Raw genomic sequence first — 17,226 nt, forward strand, 5'->3', positions numbered from 1 at the left:
CAAATGGCTTTACAGTCTGGCGCATTAACTCACAGTGCCACACCAGGACTCCAGTTAATAGTGGGGAATAAATGTTCACTGATAAGATAAATTACTTTTTATTTGTTTTTATTCCAAGAAAACTAGCCAGCAGATACACATAATTAGACCACTCTGATTTCACTTAGTTCTGGGCATTTCCTTCTTCTAAGAGTTGTTGTTGCTGTTAAATGCTGTTGAGTCAGTTCCAACTCATAGCGAGCTTTTTTCTGGGGTTTCCAGGGAGCGGCTGACCCTGTATAGGGTTTCCAGGGAGTGGCTGGTGGATTTGAACCTCCAGCTTTGTCATTTAAACTGACTTTGCTGTCCATTGCTTACTTGTTGTTGTTGTTAGGTGCCATTGAGTTGGTACCAAATCATAATAACCCTATGCACAACAGAACAAAACACTGTCCGATCTTGGGCCAACCTCACAATTGTTGACACGTTTGAGTCCATTGATGCTGTCACTTTGCCAATCCATCTCACTGGGGGTCTTCCTCTTTTTCTCTGACCCTCCACCTACCAAACAGGATACCCTTCTCCAGTGACTAGTCCCTCATGACAACATGTCCGAAGTACTTAATAGAGCTCAGAAAATAAGACTTCCTTCCCAAGACTTGGACAGCTCAGATGAGAGGCTGCAGGGTTGCCAGTCCTTTTCAATCCTCTCATTAGATAACATAATGCCAGGCTGTTATCTGGAGTTAGAGCTGGACCTAGCCATATGTTTATGCAGGTAAAAGTTTACACAAAGATGAATCCCAAATAGGCAACCAAATAGTTGTAGTTCCATCTTGAACATGGTGATGAAATTGATATAGGGAAGAATAAAGGCTTCCAGTACATTTTCCATTAAGTGATCAAGCTATTTTATTTTCTCCTATTACCTGCCACATTCTGAACTACTGCATCTGTTGTCCTTCAAGTCCTAGGAGCTTAGTGCACCTTAATCTGGAAACATCTATGTCAAAGAGGGAATTGTGCAAATAATACAAAGAGATGTCTACCTCATCTCTCTTTTGTGCTTTGTTATTGAAAGCATACATCTTCAGAAAGTAGTGGTTATAAATATTAAAAGAGGAATGGGAGCAATGATGTCTGAAGTGACAATACAATGATCTGTTATCAGTTCTTAGTACTGATGACTCATCAACATTTCCACTTTTATCAATATCCTAGGCATTGTCTGGCTTTCAGCTCCCATAAACATTTACAACCTCGGAAACCCTGTGCGGGGTTACTATGAGTCAGAACCGACTCCACGATACTAAACAACAACAACAGACATTGTCAAACAAACAAACAAACAGTATTAGGGTACTCTGCCCTGTATCCAAGACCTTCAGTTTTCCAAGAATGGCAGCAATGGATAAAGAATGGAACCTCCAAATGTGCCAGAGCTACTCTACCTCTGTCTGTGCTCCACATCCTTGTTCAGACGTCAGCTGTGCTGCCAAGACTGTTTGGACAGATGGTAGAGATGATGTGAGATACCAGCAATGATTCATGCCCCCGGGTGGTAATACAATCAGCATCTGCATCAAGCAGCAAACTACCTGGTGCTGGCACAAAAATGCCAGGATATTCTAGTATCTGCTTTAATCTGATATCCAATCATCTGTTTCCCTTATACTTTCTGATCTGAGAAGCTGCCAAGATCAGAGATATATTTTGGATTCTAGTCCAGGATTTTGTTTCAACTGACTTCAATCAATTTTGTCCATAGGTTGCATGCCCTGGTATAAAAATTGAGAGTATTGAGTTTTATTTATCTATCATGCATGAGTGTATATTCTTGTTATTTCTTTACCACCAAACTCCAGTCTTTATTTATAATCTCAAGGAGTTTGTGAGTAAAAGATTTCTTCTTCTTGTGTGCTTTTGTGTCAAATTCAACTCAGGGGAGAGTAGAATTGCCCCATAGGATTTCTTAGGCTGAAGTCTTTATGACTGTAGATGACACATCCTTTTCTCCCAAGAAGTGAATGGGGCCTTTGAACCAGTGGCCTTTTGGTTAATAGCCAAGTGCTTAACTACTGTGCCACCAGGAGTCTTTAAATATAAGACATAGTAGTGTAAAGTGTACCTCATTATAAAAAGATAAACTTACAGCAGAAAGATAAGAGGAGGTCATTATGAAGGAAGCTATAACCTTTGCTCTTATCTGTGATGTTAACTTATAAATATTTATTGTGAACTATTTTGAGAACAATCCCTCAAGTAAAACTGTTAAAGCTAGGAAAATACACATCACTTAAAAGTAAACCTCTCACTACCATTAGGCCTCCATTTCTTTTTGAGTTCTTCCTGAACTATCCAAAATACTCCCACAAATACACATTTCTTCTTTCATCCAAATCCAGAAAAGGATGTGTCTATAACAAATGGAATTTTAGATTTGAAGTTGAATTTCAAATATAAAACTATGATTCTGTCTCGATTCTTGTGCTTTGACTATTGCATCAAATATTTAACTTGGAAGGTCACTGAGTGGTACAAATGGTTTGCAGTTGGCTGGTAAGCAAAAAGGTTGAAAGATTGAACCTACTCAGCAGCATTGTAGAATGGGCCTACTGATCTGTTTCTGTAAAGATTACAGCCAAGAAAACCCAATGGAGCTGTTCTGTTGTGTAAGATGAGTGAAGAGCAAATAAAATTAACAAAACCAAATATTCATCTTGGCATTGGTCAAAATATACTCGAGGCCAAAAATTTATTATATAAGAATCAAATTAAGTATTGCCAAACTTAGGGTCTGTTACCAACCCAGGAACTTTCTATACTTAATGTACTAAATATTTTATCACCTCAATGAGCCTCCCACATGCATTAAAGTAGCTTCAATGCCTATTTCTAAAAGTGTAATTTTTAATAAATGATCAACCAAACATTAAAACCAAGAAATAAGAACATTAGTAAAAAAATATTGCTAGTAGGTTCCAGTTCATACTTGCACTGGTTTATTCCAAACCTTGTTTAAACGTGTCTCTTTGGTCAGTGGATCGATGCAGACAAACACTCTCAGTAATACACTTTACTTAGTCTCATGTTTTTTTAAAAAAAACTCCAATCAAAACAGAAAGTGTTTGCTGGTCCAGTTATCACATCAGAGAGGTCAGATCAGAAGTTTATGGTGACTATTTTTTGGTAGTTCTGTGGATAACCTTAAGGAGCTCTGGTAGCGTAGTGGTTACGAATCGGGCTGTGAACCTTAAGGCCAACAGTTCGAAACTACCAGCTGCTCTGCAGGAGAAAGATGAAGCGTTCTGCTCCCGTAAAGATTTACAGCCTCGGAAACCATGTACAGGGTCGTTATGGATCGGAATCGACTCGACGGCACTCAACAACAACAACAATGGATAACCTTGATAGAGTTTCTTGGGAAACACAGGACTATCACAGAGGATTATTAGGAAGAAGGTTTAAGAAAATTGAAAACTACATTGATAAGGAAAAAAAAAAAACAAACCTAGCAAATCTTCATTGAGGAATTTTTTCCATCACAACAATGCACTTGAGCATTCTTCAAGGGTAGCAAGGGCTGTTCTATGAGAAATTCATTGGGACATTTTACCCTACGTCCCTGATCTTGCCTCTTCTTTTTGTTCCCCAAACCCAAAGAACATTTAAGAGAAACATGAACTGAATATCTAGGGGATGCTCAGACTATTGTTTTGATGTGGTATAAACTGAAGAGCCCAGATTTCCTAGGGATCTACCTGGAGTCGGTTCAGTCTCAGCAACCCTGCATAGGGTTTCCAACGAAAGGCTGGTGGGTTTCAACCAAATATCTTTCAGTTAGCAGTCCAGTGCTTATCCTACAGTGCCACACCAGAACTCCTATATGGGTTGTTGTTGTTAAGTACCATTGAATTGGTTCCAACTCATAGTGAACCTGTATAGGGTCTCCAAGAAGCAGCTGGTGAGTTTGAACTGTCTTCCTTGCAATGAACAATTCAGTCAGTGCTTCGCCTATAGCACCACACCAGGATCCATTCTTAAGGATGAGATAGATGTGACTGCCACCTTCAGAGTTGTCTAAACATAGATGGAGGATATGTCAAGAAACAATAGCTTCACATTTTTCAATATTTTTGGTTAATAAAGGTTCCTGCGATCTTTTAGCAATTCTTTTTTACTTACCCTTGAAAACATTACTATTTATTGATGCTTATAAAATACTAAGAAAATATTAAAAGTAGTACCTTTTATATCCTGACAATTTTTCTTCTTCCCATGTCTGATAGTCTTTGTTGTTATTGTTAAGTGCTGTCAAGTCAATTCCGACCCATAGCGACCCTGAGGAGGGTTTCCAAGGAGCAACTGGTGAGCTTGAACCGACTTTGTAATTCAAACTGACTTCGCAGTCTAGCACATTAACCCACAGCACTACACCAGGACTCCTTTAGTCTTTATAAGCATTCAAATACGCTGATGACCTGCTTTTAACCTTTTAATATTTTCCTCCTTTTCTCTACTATTTGTTCGGTCTTCTATACCTCAGTTAGGAAGACTTGCTACAAGAGATGTAAGATGTAGAGTAAGAAGGAGCCTATATGGCACAGCAGATTAAGTTTAGGCTGCTAACTGAAAAGATGGTGGTTTGAATTTACCAGTTGGTCCATGACACAAAGATGAGTCTGCTTCTGTAAAGATTTACTGCCTCAGAAGCCCTTCAGAACAGTTCTACTCTGTCCTTTAGGGTCACTGTGAGTTGGGATCAACACTCAACAGCAATGGGTTTGGTTTTTGTTTTGGCATAGCACTGTAGCATAATCACTGGATTGCTAACTGCAAGGTTGGTGGTTCAAATCCACCACCTGCTTCTTTGGAACCTCTACAGAGTCACTGTGAGTTGGAATCAACTCTGGCACTTAAAAATCCAACAACAAGTATTAGTTTTAAAAAGTTACTATAGCTTGAAGCACCTGGTTAGCCTAAGATTTTTAACTCTAAAAAACCAGTCTACTCAAAGTATGCTGGAATTTATTTATTTTACATGGCAGTCAGCCGGAATAACAAAAGGAATAGATATTACTGCACAGCTTTTTGAGTATTTAGAACAGAAATTGAAAGCAGAGAAGTTTACTTTCTGCTCCCGTAAAGAATTACAGTCTTGGAAACCATGTACAGGGTCACTATGAGTCGGACCTGACTCCACGGCACATAACCACCACTACCACCAAGCACTTCACAATTATCCGTTAATTGGTTCAACATTAAATTCAGTTTTTAAATCAAATGGGAAGATTATTGCATAACAATATTTACAAAATTAATTATAGATTTATTTAAAGGAATTATTGTTGCTAGGTGCCATTGAATTGGTACTGACTCATAGTGACCCTGTGCACAACAGAATGAAACACTGCCTTATCCTGGGCCAACCTTACAGTTGTTGCCACGCTTCAACCCATTGATGCTGCTACCTGGCCAATCCATCTCGTTGAGGGTCTTCCTCTTTTTCTCTGACCCTCCACCCTACCAAACATGATATCCTTCTCTAGTGACTGGTCCCTCCTTACAATATGTCAGAAGTATGAAAGACGAAGTTTGGCCATCCTGGACTCCAAGGAGCTCTCTGGCTGCACTTCTTCCAACACAGATCTGTTTGTTCTTTTAGCAGCCCATGGTACTTTCAATATTCTCCTCCAACACCGTAACTCAAAAGCATCAATTCTTCTACGGTCTTCCTTATTCACTGTCCAGCTTTTGTATGCATATGAGGTTATTGAAAATACCATGGCTTGGGTCAGGCGCAACTTAGTCCTCAAGCTGACATCTTTGATCTTCAACACTGGAAAAAGATCCTGTGCAGCAGATTTGCCTAATGCAATACGTCGTTTGATTGCTTGTCTGCTAGTTCCATGAGTGTTGATAGCTAATCCAAGAAGAACAGCTGCAAGCATACATTGACAGAGAACTACCAGAGGTTCAAACTGGATTCAGAAGAGGCTGTGGAATGAGGGATATCATTGCTGATGTCAGATGGATCTTGGCTTAAAGCAGAGAATATCAGAAAGATGTTTACCTGTGCTTTATTGACTATGCAAAGGCTTTCAATTGTATGGATAATGACAAGCTATGGACAACATTGTGAAGTATCAGCATTCCTGAACACTTAATTGTGCTCATGAGGAATCTGTACATGGACCAAGAGGCAGTTGTTCAAACAGAACATGGGAACACTGAATGGTTTAAAATTAAGAAAGGTGTGCAACAGGGTTGCATTCTTTCACCATACTCGTTCAACTTGTATGCTGAGCCAATAATCCGAGAAGCTGGGTTATATGAAGAAAAATGTGGCATCAGGATTGGAGGAAGACTCATTAACAACCTGCGATATGCCAATGATACAACCTTGCTTGATGAAAGTGAAGAGGACTTAAAATACTTACTCATGAAGATCAAAGACCATAGCCTTTGGTATGGATTGCATATCAATGCAAAGAAAACAAAAATCCTCTCCACTGGACCAATAAGCAACATTTAAAGAAATAGACATCATGAATTTATTTTACTTATTATGTATTTTAGAAGCTATTTTACTTATGCAAAAGAAATAATTTATAATATAGCTGTCTATATGTATACATATTATAATATTTTTTCTTAGAAGCCATTACAATATCATGTTTAAGATTTTTGTTGTTATTTAGGTGACATCAAGATGACTCAAAGTCACAGTGACCTTATGCACAACAGAATGAAACACTGCCCAGTCCTGCAACAATATCATAATCTTTGTTATACTGAAATCCATTGTTGCTGCCACTATGCCAATTCATCTCATTGGTATTCTTCCTCTTATTCTCTGTTGTTGTTAGGTCTCATCATAGTGACCCTATGCACAACAGAACGAAGTACTGCCTGGTCTTTGGCCAACCTCACAGTAGTTGCTAAACGTGAGCTCATTGCTGCCGCCACTGTGCTAATCCATGGGAGCCTTCCTGTTTTTCTCTGATCTGCCACTTTACGAAACATGATGTCCTTCTTCAGGGACTTGTCCTTCCTGACAAAATGTCCAAAGTATGGAGATGAAGTCTGTCCATCCTGGCTTTCAAAGAACGTTCTGGTTGTATGTAGTTCTTCCAACACAGATTGATTTGTTCTTTTGGCAGTTCATGGCTCCTTTAATATTCTTCTCCAACACTGTAACTCAGATGCATCAATTCTTCTTCTGTCTTCCTTATTCACTGTACAGCTTTCACATGCATATGAGGTTATTGAAAATACCATGACTTGGATCAGGTGAACCTTAGTCCTCAATCTGATATCTTTGCTCTTGAGCACTTTAAAGTATTTTTTGTTTACCTATACATTGTTTGAATTCTTGAGTGCTGCTTTTTTTCCATTTATATGTATGTTGTTTATTGGTTTACAGGTGAGGATTTTTGTTTTCTTTACATTGAGATGTAACAATACCGAAGGTTTGATCTTCACCAGTAAGTATTTTAAGTGATGTTCATCACTTTCAACAACAAGGTTGTATCATCTGCATATAGCAGGTTGTAAATGAGTCTTCCTCCTATCCTTATGCTGCTATTTTCTTCATATAATCCAGCTTCTTAGATTACTTAATCAGCATTCAGATTGTATAAGTATGCTGAAAGAATACAACTCTGACACTTATCTTTTGTGATTTTAATCCATTCAGTGTCCCCTTGTTCTGTTTGAACAACTGCCTCTTGGTCTATATACAGGTTCCTCAGGAGCACAATTAAGTATTCCAGAATACTCATTTTCCTCAATGTTGTCCAAAGCTTGTCATGATCCACACAACCAAGAAACTTTTCATAGACAATATAGCCTAGGTTAACATCTTTCTGGTATTCTCTGCTTTCAGCCAAGATCTATCAGCAATGATATCTCTTGTTCTACATCCTCTTCTGAATCCAGCTTGAACCTCTGAAAGTTCTCTGTCAATGTATGATTGCAGCCATTTTTGTGTTATCTTTAGCAATATTTTACTTGTATGCATTATTAATGATGTTGTCCGATGATATCCACAATCCGTTGTGTCATTTCTCTTTGGAATGGGCACAAATATGGATCTCTTCAATTCAGTTGGCCAGGTGGCTGTCTTCCAAGTGTCTTGGGATAGTTGAGTGAGTGCCTCCAGCACCTTATTAGTTTGTCGAAAGGTTTTAATTTGTATTCCATCAATTCTTGGTGACTTGTTCTTTGCCAATGCTTTCATTGCACCTTGAACTTCTTCCTTCAGTATCATTGACTCTTAATATGTTACCTCTTGAAATTATTGAACATGGACCATTTCTTTTTGGTACAGTGACTCTTGTGTATTTCTTCCATATTCTTTTGATGATTCTTTGCATCATTCAATATTTGCCCACAGAACCCATCAATATTTCGAGTAGAAGCTTCAACTTTTTTATTCAGTTCCCTCAGCTTGAGAAATGTTGAGCATGTTCTTCCCTTTTGATTTTCTATCTCCAGGTCTTTGCACATTTCATAATACAATGTGACTTTGTCTTCTCTAGCTGACCTTTGAAATTTTATGTTCAGCTCTTATACCTCCTCATTTCTTCCGTTTGCTTTAGCATGTCTATGCAGGAGAATAAGTTTCAGAGTCTTTTCTGACATCCATTTTGGTCTTTTCCTTCTTTCTTGTCTTCTTAATTACCTTTTATTTTCTTCCTGTATGATGTTCTTGATGTCATCCCACAACTCTTCTGGTCTTTGTTATTCAGTGTCCAATGCATCAAGTATGTTCTTCAGATGATCTCAAATTCAGATGGCATATTTTGGCTCTCATGGGTTTGTTTTAATTTTCTTCAGCTTCAACCTGAACTTACATATGAGTAATTGATGGTTGGTTCCACAGTTTGCCCCTGTACTTGTTTTGGCTGATGATATGGAGATTTTCCACCATCTTTTCACACCACATGCAGTCAATTTTATTTCTGTGTATTTCATCCATTTTGGTCCATGTGTATAGCAGTCTTTTGTGCTGTTTAAAAAAAGGTATTTGCTATGGACAAATCATTGGTCTTGCAAAATTTTATCATAAGATCTCTAGCATCATTTGTATCACCAAGGCCATCCTTTCCAACTGTTAATCTTTCCTCTTTGTTTTCAACATTTGCAATGTAATCACCAGTAATTATCAACACATGTTGATTGCATGTTTGATCAATTTCAGACTGAAGAAGTTGGTAGAATTCTTCAGTGTCATCATCACTGGCTTTAGTGGTTGGTCAATAAATTTGAGTAATAGTGGTATTAACTTGTATTCATTGTAAGCATATGGATATTATCCTGTTACAAATAACATTGTATGTTCTTTTTAATGATGAATGCAATACCATTCCTTTTCAATTGGTCATCACCGGCATAGTAAACCATGTGGTTGTCAGATTCAAACTGGCCGATACCATTCCATTTTAGCTCACTAATGCCTAGGATTATCAATGTTTATGCTTTCCATTTCATTTTTTTATAATTTCCAATTTTCCTAGATACATACTTTGTCCATTCCAATGTTCTGATTATTGATGGATGTTTACAGCTGTTTCTATTTGTTTTGAGTTGTACCCCATCAGCAAATGTAGGTTCCAAAGGCTTTACTCCATTCACATCATCACAGTCAATTGTAGTTTGAGGAGACAATTCTCCTCCAGTCATATTTTGATCACCTTCCAACCTAAACGACTCATCTTCGAGCACTGTATCTGACAACATTCTGGTGCTCTTCATCATGTTTCAATATTCTGTGCTGACAGTATTCCACTGCTACTCATGTTTTTAGTTAGTAAATGTTAGGAAGTAGTCCATCTCTCTTTTTGCCTATTCTCTCTTTATCTGGAAGCTCAACTGAAACCTATCCACCATGGGTGTCCCTGATTGTATTTAAAATATCAAAGGCATATTATCCAGAATTACAGCAATATGCAAGCCACCACAGTACAACTAATGAGTGGTGGCTTCTGCACTGACCCTCCAAGCATAATTTACTTCTAGGGGACTAGTCTCTCTTGATAACATGTCCAAAGTATGAGAGATGAAGTCTGGCCATCTTGGTTTCTAAGGAGCATTCTGGTTATAGTTCCTCGAAAGCAGATTTGTTTACTCTTCTGGTAGTCCATGAAACTTTTCATATTCTTATCCAACACCATAATTCAAATGCATCAATTCTTCTATAGTTCTCTTTATTCACTGTCTAACTTTCACATGCATATGAAGCTATTGGAAAAATCATGGCTTAGGTCAGGCCCACCATAGTCCTCAAACTTACAACTTTGCTCTTGAAAACTTTAAAGAGGTTTTGTGCAGCAGATCTGCCTAATGTATGCATCATTTGATTTCTTGGCTACTGCTTCCACAAATGTTAATGGTGAATCCAAGCAAAAAGAAGTCTTGACAACCTCAGTCTTGTCTCCATTTATCATAATGTTATCTATTTGTTCTGCAGTGAGGATATTTGTTTTCTTTACACTGAAGTGCAACCCATACCAAAAGCTGTCGTCTTTGAGTTTAAGATTATCAAATAATAATTATGTCTTTAATAGAATTACTACTATATTTTCTTAATATCAATCCTATTTTTATATACCACACAAGACAAGCAGAATCCTATAAAAAGTCTTAGAAGGAAAATGAACCAATATTGCTTATTCATCTTTAATTTTATTCTTTGACTCTTAGCCAGCATGCAGTAAATTTAGGGGAGATTTGTTTTGTCTCAAAACACTTCTTCCATCCTTCACTTCAGACATAAAGTCACCTTAAGAGACATGGTTGAGCTAGGTCCCAAATTCAGGGCCATCTGATTCTAGAACATACACTTTTCCCAAAGCATCTCATTTCCTACCTTAAAGAACTCAATTCGTGAGCAGGATTGAGATGCATTTATACTAGTATTTGGGTAATGACAGGATATTTCTAATAGAAAAGTTTTCTTCCTCTCTCTCTTCCTTTCTCCCTCATTTCCCCCTCCATCCTTTCTACATGCTTCCTTCCTTATTTTCTTTATTGAATAAAGCACAGCAATGCCTTATGTGAGACAATAAACTAGGATAACACTTCATTTTGTTCAAACCAGTGCCTCAAGACTATCAGTCTACAGCAAATGACTGAATTCACTATAATACCACAAATCATGGTTTGGCCACATCAAAACATCTTTAAAAAGAGAACTAGTACATTATTTGAAAATGACTCTCAAACAGTGGAACATATTTCTAAGAGAAAAATTTTAAAGCACCACAGAATGCATATTTGTGGTATTTGATACAATTTATGTTTAAGCAGATTTTAAATGAATAATTCATCAAACTTCTTAAATATAAATTAATTTAACAAATACATTAGCATATGCTTCTAAGATGCATGAGTCAAGATTTTTACTCTGATAATTCTTTTCACTTGTTATTATTGTTGCTGTTATTACTAGTAGTAAGTAGTTGTTGTTGTTGTTGTTATGTGCCATGGAGTCGGTTCCGACTCATAGCGACCCTGTACAGGGTTTCCGAGGCTGTAAATCTTTACGGGAGCAGAAAGCCTCATCTTTCTCCCGCGGAACAGCTGGTAGTTTCGAACTGCTGACCTTGCGGTTCACAGTCTGATTCGTAACCACTACGCTACCAGAGCGCCTTAGTAAATAGTAGTAATGGTAATATTTAATGAAATGATAAAGAGGCTGTCAGATTTTCATTTTGAGCTTTTCTATGTACAATAAGATTCAGAATTCTTAGATTTAGTTAATTTTTATGTTGTGTTCATGCCTTTTGGAAAAAGTTAAATATGATTTCTTCTTTTTTGACCCCTTTTCCCTCTGAATGAATCATATACATTATTTAAGGCAAATGTAAAGGAAAACAATTCAAATGAAAAAAAAAAAAAATTAGCAAAATTAGTGACTGAGGCCCCTGGCAAGCAGCTATTTTGTTACATATAACATATATGCAAGTTGTTTTTGTTACGTGTTATCAACTCATAGTGATTCTATGTAGGGTTTTTGAGACTATAAATCTCTTTGGGACCTGAAAACCTCATTTTTCTCCCACATGTGAAAGGGAAACAAATCACAAAAAATGATTTGACTTTAAATTTTTATGGGGATGGAATGTAATGAGAGTAAAATATAATCCTTAAAATAATAATTAATCTTTGGAGTCCAATTCATAGAATATATAGGGAAATGTCAAAATTATTGTTGAAACAACAAATATTCTGATAGGTTGAATTCATAATTCATAATGTCTGGTAAAAACAAAGCAAAACAAAAATAATAATAATCCTGTTGTGAGTCAGTTGCAGACTCAGTTGGGTATTCTCTACTTAGAAAAGAAATCTGAGTTTTAAATTCTTTCACTAAAAGTTAACTATGTGGAAATTGAAAGTTATTTAATAAGAAAAACACATACATGTCTCTTCATTTCTTCTGTCTTTATCATTCAACTATTTGTAGTCTTTTTATTTATTGGCCTTTTGGATACTGGTTTCTCTTTAGGTGAGGAACTTGTTTCTAAACCAGAAATTCTAACCAGAGACTCTTTAATTGTTTTGCTCTTGGTGTCAGTCTCTCCATGTGACTAAGATAACTGAATTTATTTATTCTTCAGATTTATTTCTGCAAGCTCTTCAGAAATGCTATTATGTTTTTAAAAATTCTTTCCATGAATATTTAATAAAATGTTTTTCTAAATATCCATGATTTTATTTTTGTAAATAAAGTATATTTCAGATGAATATAGTTCAGAAATGCATACTACTAACATCTTTTAGCCTTCCACTGAAACAAAATGTAGTTTAGAAAATAATGTTTTTTGAAGAACTGGAAATTTCTGTTTTAAAATAATATCTAATGATATTTATTCTGCATTTTCATAAGAATCCACACTAAATCTGAAGACTCAAATTGTGTGAATTAGCATAACATAAAACACCAAAAATAAGTTGGATTTTGATAATGTGTAGTTTTATTGTAACTACTCAAAATTTTCTAGAATTCTCCAATTTGTTGTCAAGTGCTATCAAATCAGTTAGGACCCATAGCAACCATGCACAACAGAAGGAAATACTGCTTAATCCTGCATTATTCTTACAATTGTTAAGCTTTAACCCATTGCTGTGGCCACTGTGCTAATCCATTTCCTTGGTGGTCTTCCTGTTCTTCACTAACCCTCCACTTTACCAATCATAATGCTCTTCTCCAGGGACTGGGCTCTCCTGATAATGTGTCTGAAGTCTGAGCGACAAAGTGTTACTATCCTTGCTTCTAAAGAACGTACTTTCTGGTTGCACTTTTTCCAAAACAGATTTGTTTGTTCTTCTGGCAATCCATGGTACTTTAATATTCTTCACTAACACCATAACTCAAATGCATCAGTTCTTCTACAGTCTTCCTTATTCACTGTCCAATTTTCACATGCATTTGAGGCTATTGAAAATACCATGGCTTGGGTCAGGAATACCTTAGTCCTCAAACCGACATCTTTGCTCTTGAATACTTTAAAGAGGTCTTGTGCAGCAGATTTGACTAATGCAATATATCATTTGATTTCTTGACTGCTGCTTCCATGAGTGTTGATTTTGGATCCAACAAAATGAAGTCTTTGACAACTTCAATCTTTTCTCCATTTATCCTGACATTATTTAGTAATCCAGTTGTGAAGACTTTTATTTTCTTTGTATTGAAGTGCAATCCATAAAAAAGACTTTGATCCTCATCAGTAAGTATTTTAAATCATCTTTGCTTTCATCAGGCAAGGTTGTATTATCTGCATATTGCAGGTTATTAATGAGCCTTCCTCCAATCTAGATGCTATTGGCATTGTTGTTATGTGCCATGGAATCAGTTCTGACTCATAGTCTCCCTGTACAGGGTTTCTGAAGCTATAAATCTTTACAGGAGCAGAACATCTCGTCTTTTCCCGCAGAACAGCTGGTAGTTTCAAACTGCTGACCTTGCAGTTTGCAGCCTGATTTGTAACCACTACACTACCAGAGCTCCAATTCTTGATGCTATGCTCTTCTTTTAAAAATCCAATTTATTGAATCATTTGCACAGAATACATTGTGTGCTATTGAGTCGATCCCAACACATATTGGCCTATATAGAATTTCCAAGGAGCAGCTGGTGGGCTTGAACAACTGGCCTTTCAGCTCAAACTAACTTTTTGGTTCAAACAGACCTTTCAATCCAGTGCATTATCTTGAAGTGCCAACAAGGACTCTGTGCTTAGCTTACAGATTAAATAAATATGGTGAAAGACTTGGCTCTCACCTTTACTGAATTTTAAACATTCAATATACCCTTTTATCATTCAAATGACTCTCTCTTAGTTTATATACAGGTTCTTCATGAGCACAAGGAAGTATTCTGGAACACCCATTCTTTACATTATCCATAACTTGTCATTATCCACAGAGCCAAAAGTCTTTACATAGTCAATAAAGCACAAACAAACACCTTTCTGGTATTCTCTGCTTTCAGCCAAGATCCATCTGACATCAGCAACATTATCCCTAGTTACACGTCCCATTATGAATCTGGTATGAGTTTCTAGGAGTTCCCTATCAATGGACTGTTGTAGCCATTTTTAAAATTCTCTTCAGAAAAATTTTATTTGCTTGTGATGTTAAGGATATTGTCAGAAGATTTCCACATTCTGTTGGGTCACCTCTCTTTGGAATGACCACAGATATAGATCTTCCAGTAAGTTGGCCAGGTTGATATTTTCAAAATCTCTTGATGTTGATGAATGAGTGCTTCCAGTATTTAATCAGCTTGTTGAAAGATTTCTAGTTGTCCATTTCTATCTGTCAATTACTGGAGCCTCATTTTTCGTCAATACCTTGAACTTCTTCCTTCAGTGCCATCAGTGCCTACCTCCTGAAATGGTTGAACATTGATCCTTTATTTTTGGCACAGTGACTGCTTATTTCTTTCATTCTCTTTTGAAGGCTTTCTTTATCATTCAATGTTTTGCCCATGGAATCCTTCAATATTTCAAGTTGGGTTTTGAACTTTTACTTCAGTTCTTTCTGCTTGAAAAATGCTGAGTGTACTCTTCCATTCTGGTTTTTTCACATTTTGCATATTCCAGGTCTTTGCACATTTCATGATACTTGACTTTGTCTTCTCTAGCTGTTGTGTGTAATTTTCTGTCCAGCTTTTTGACTTGCTCATTGTTTCCACACATTTTAGCATGTCTATGCTGGAGAACAAATTTCATAGTCTCTTCTGACATCCATTTTGGTCTTCTATTTCTTTCCTGTCTTTTTAATGACCTTTTGCTTTTTTCTTGTATGATGTTTTTGATGGCATCCCACAGCTCTTCTGGTCTTTGCTCATTAGTGTTTAACGCATCAAGTCTGTTCTTGAGATGCTCTCTATATTCAGGCAGGATATGTTCAATGTCATATTATGACTTTTGTGGACTTGTTTTAATTTTCTTCAGCTTCAGCCTGAACTTGCTTATGATCAATTGGTAGGCTGTTCCACAGTTGGCTCCTAGCCTTGGTTTGGCTGAAGATATTAAGTTTTTCCACAGTCTCTTTCCACAGATGTAGTCAATTTGATTCCTTCATATTCCATCTGGTGAGGTCCACGTGTATGGTCACTTTTTATGTTGTTTAAAAAGGTATTTGAAATTAATAAGTCACTAGTATTAAGAAAGTCTATCACGTGATATCCAGTACCATTTCTATTACCCAGACCATTTTTTCCAACTACTGATCTGTCCTCTTGGTTTCCAACCTGCACATTCTAATCACCAGTAATTACCAATACATCTTGATTAATTTCAGACTGAAGATGTTGATTGTTATTTTTATCAAGTGTTGCCAGTTGGTTCTGATTTACAGTGACCCTGTATAGGGTTTCCAATGAGTGACTGGTGGGTTTGAATCACCAACCGTGTCATTAGCAGTCCAGTGTTTATCCTAAGCACCACACCAGGACTCCGAAGAAGCTGGTAGAATTATTTAATTTAATTATCACTGGCTTTAGTGGTTTGTAGGTAAATTAAAATATTAGTGTTATTAACAAAATTTCCTTGTTGTTTTTGTTTTTAAGCACAGTCAAGTCAATTCTGACTCATAGCCACCTTGTTTAGGATTTCCAAGGAGCAGCTGGTAAATTTGAGCTGCCAACCTTGGGGTTCAAATGCCTTGTGTTCTAGTGCTTATCCTACAGTGTCTCACCAGGACTCTTTAGTCATCCTTGTAGATGTATGGATATTATCCTGTCACAGACTGTGTTCTAGTTCAAGATACATCTTCAAATGTTCTTTTTGATGATGAATGTGACACAATTTCTCCTGAATTTCATGTTCCTGGTATAGTAAACTGTATGACTTTCAGATTTAAAATGGCCAATACCAGTCCATTTCAGTTCAATAATGCCTGGGATATCAATCTTTATACCTTCCATTTTGTTTTCTAGAACTACTAATTTTCCTAGTTCATACTTCAACACTTTATCTGATAATGTTAGTATTGTTGTTAAGTGCCATTGAGTTGGTATGACTCATAGTGTCCCCATATAGTATTTCTGAAGTTGGTTTGGACTGCGACCACATGGTTCACAGTCCAGTGCTGATCCTACAGTGTCACAGCAGGAGTCCATCTGACAATACTCTTCTGCTATTCATAAGCAATGTCCTGCTGACAGTTATAGGGTTTTCAGTGGCTAAACATTCATAAGATGTCTGCCTCTCCTTCATCCCTGTCTGGCTTAGTTTGGAAGCTCAGCTGAAATCTGTCCATCACATGTGACCCTGTTGGTATTGAAAACACTGGTGTCACAGCTTTCAGCATCCAAGCAACACAAAAGCCACCACAATGACAAACTGGCAGACGAGTGGTTGAAATTACTTAAAATTAACCTTTATTTCTTACTCAGTGTAGACCTTGCCCTGCATGATCTGCCCATGCTTCCTCTGTTTCCTCTTCTCTCCTCACACGTAGTGGTTAAGAAATGGGCTGCGAACCTCAGGGTCAGCAGTTCGAAACTACCAGTTGTTCTGTGGGAGAGAGATGAGGAGGCTTTCTGTTCCCGTAAGGATTTACAGCCTCGGTGGGAATGGAGGTCCCTGGAACCATGAAGGGAGAAGAACGGAGAGCGGAACCCAATCCAGAGAGGCAGCGATCACCGAGATGGAGGCAGAGGACTCAGGACCCAGGGAGGAAGAGGGGCTGTGTGCTGATGACTGGGGAGTGGGTGTGGGGTGGGAAGCA

Source organism: Chrysochloris asiatica, unplaced genomic scaffold (assembly GCF_000296735.1).
Source record: "Chrysochloris asiatica unplaced genomic scaffold, ChrAsi1.0 scaffold00147, whole genome shotgun sequence".
NCBI lineage: Eukaryota > Metazoa > Chordata > Mammalia > Afrosoricida > Chrysochloridae > Chrysochloris > Chrysochloris asiatica.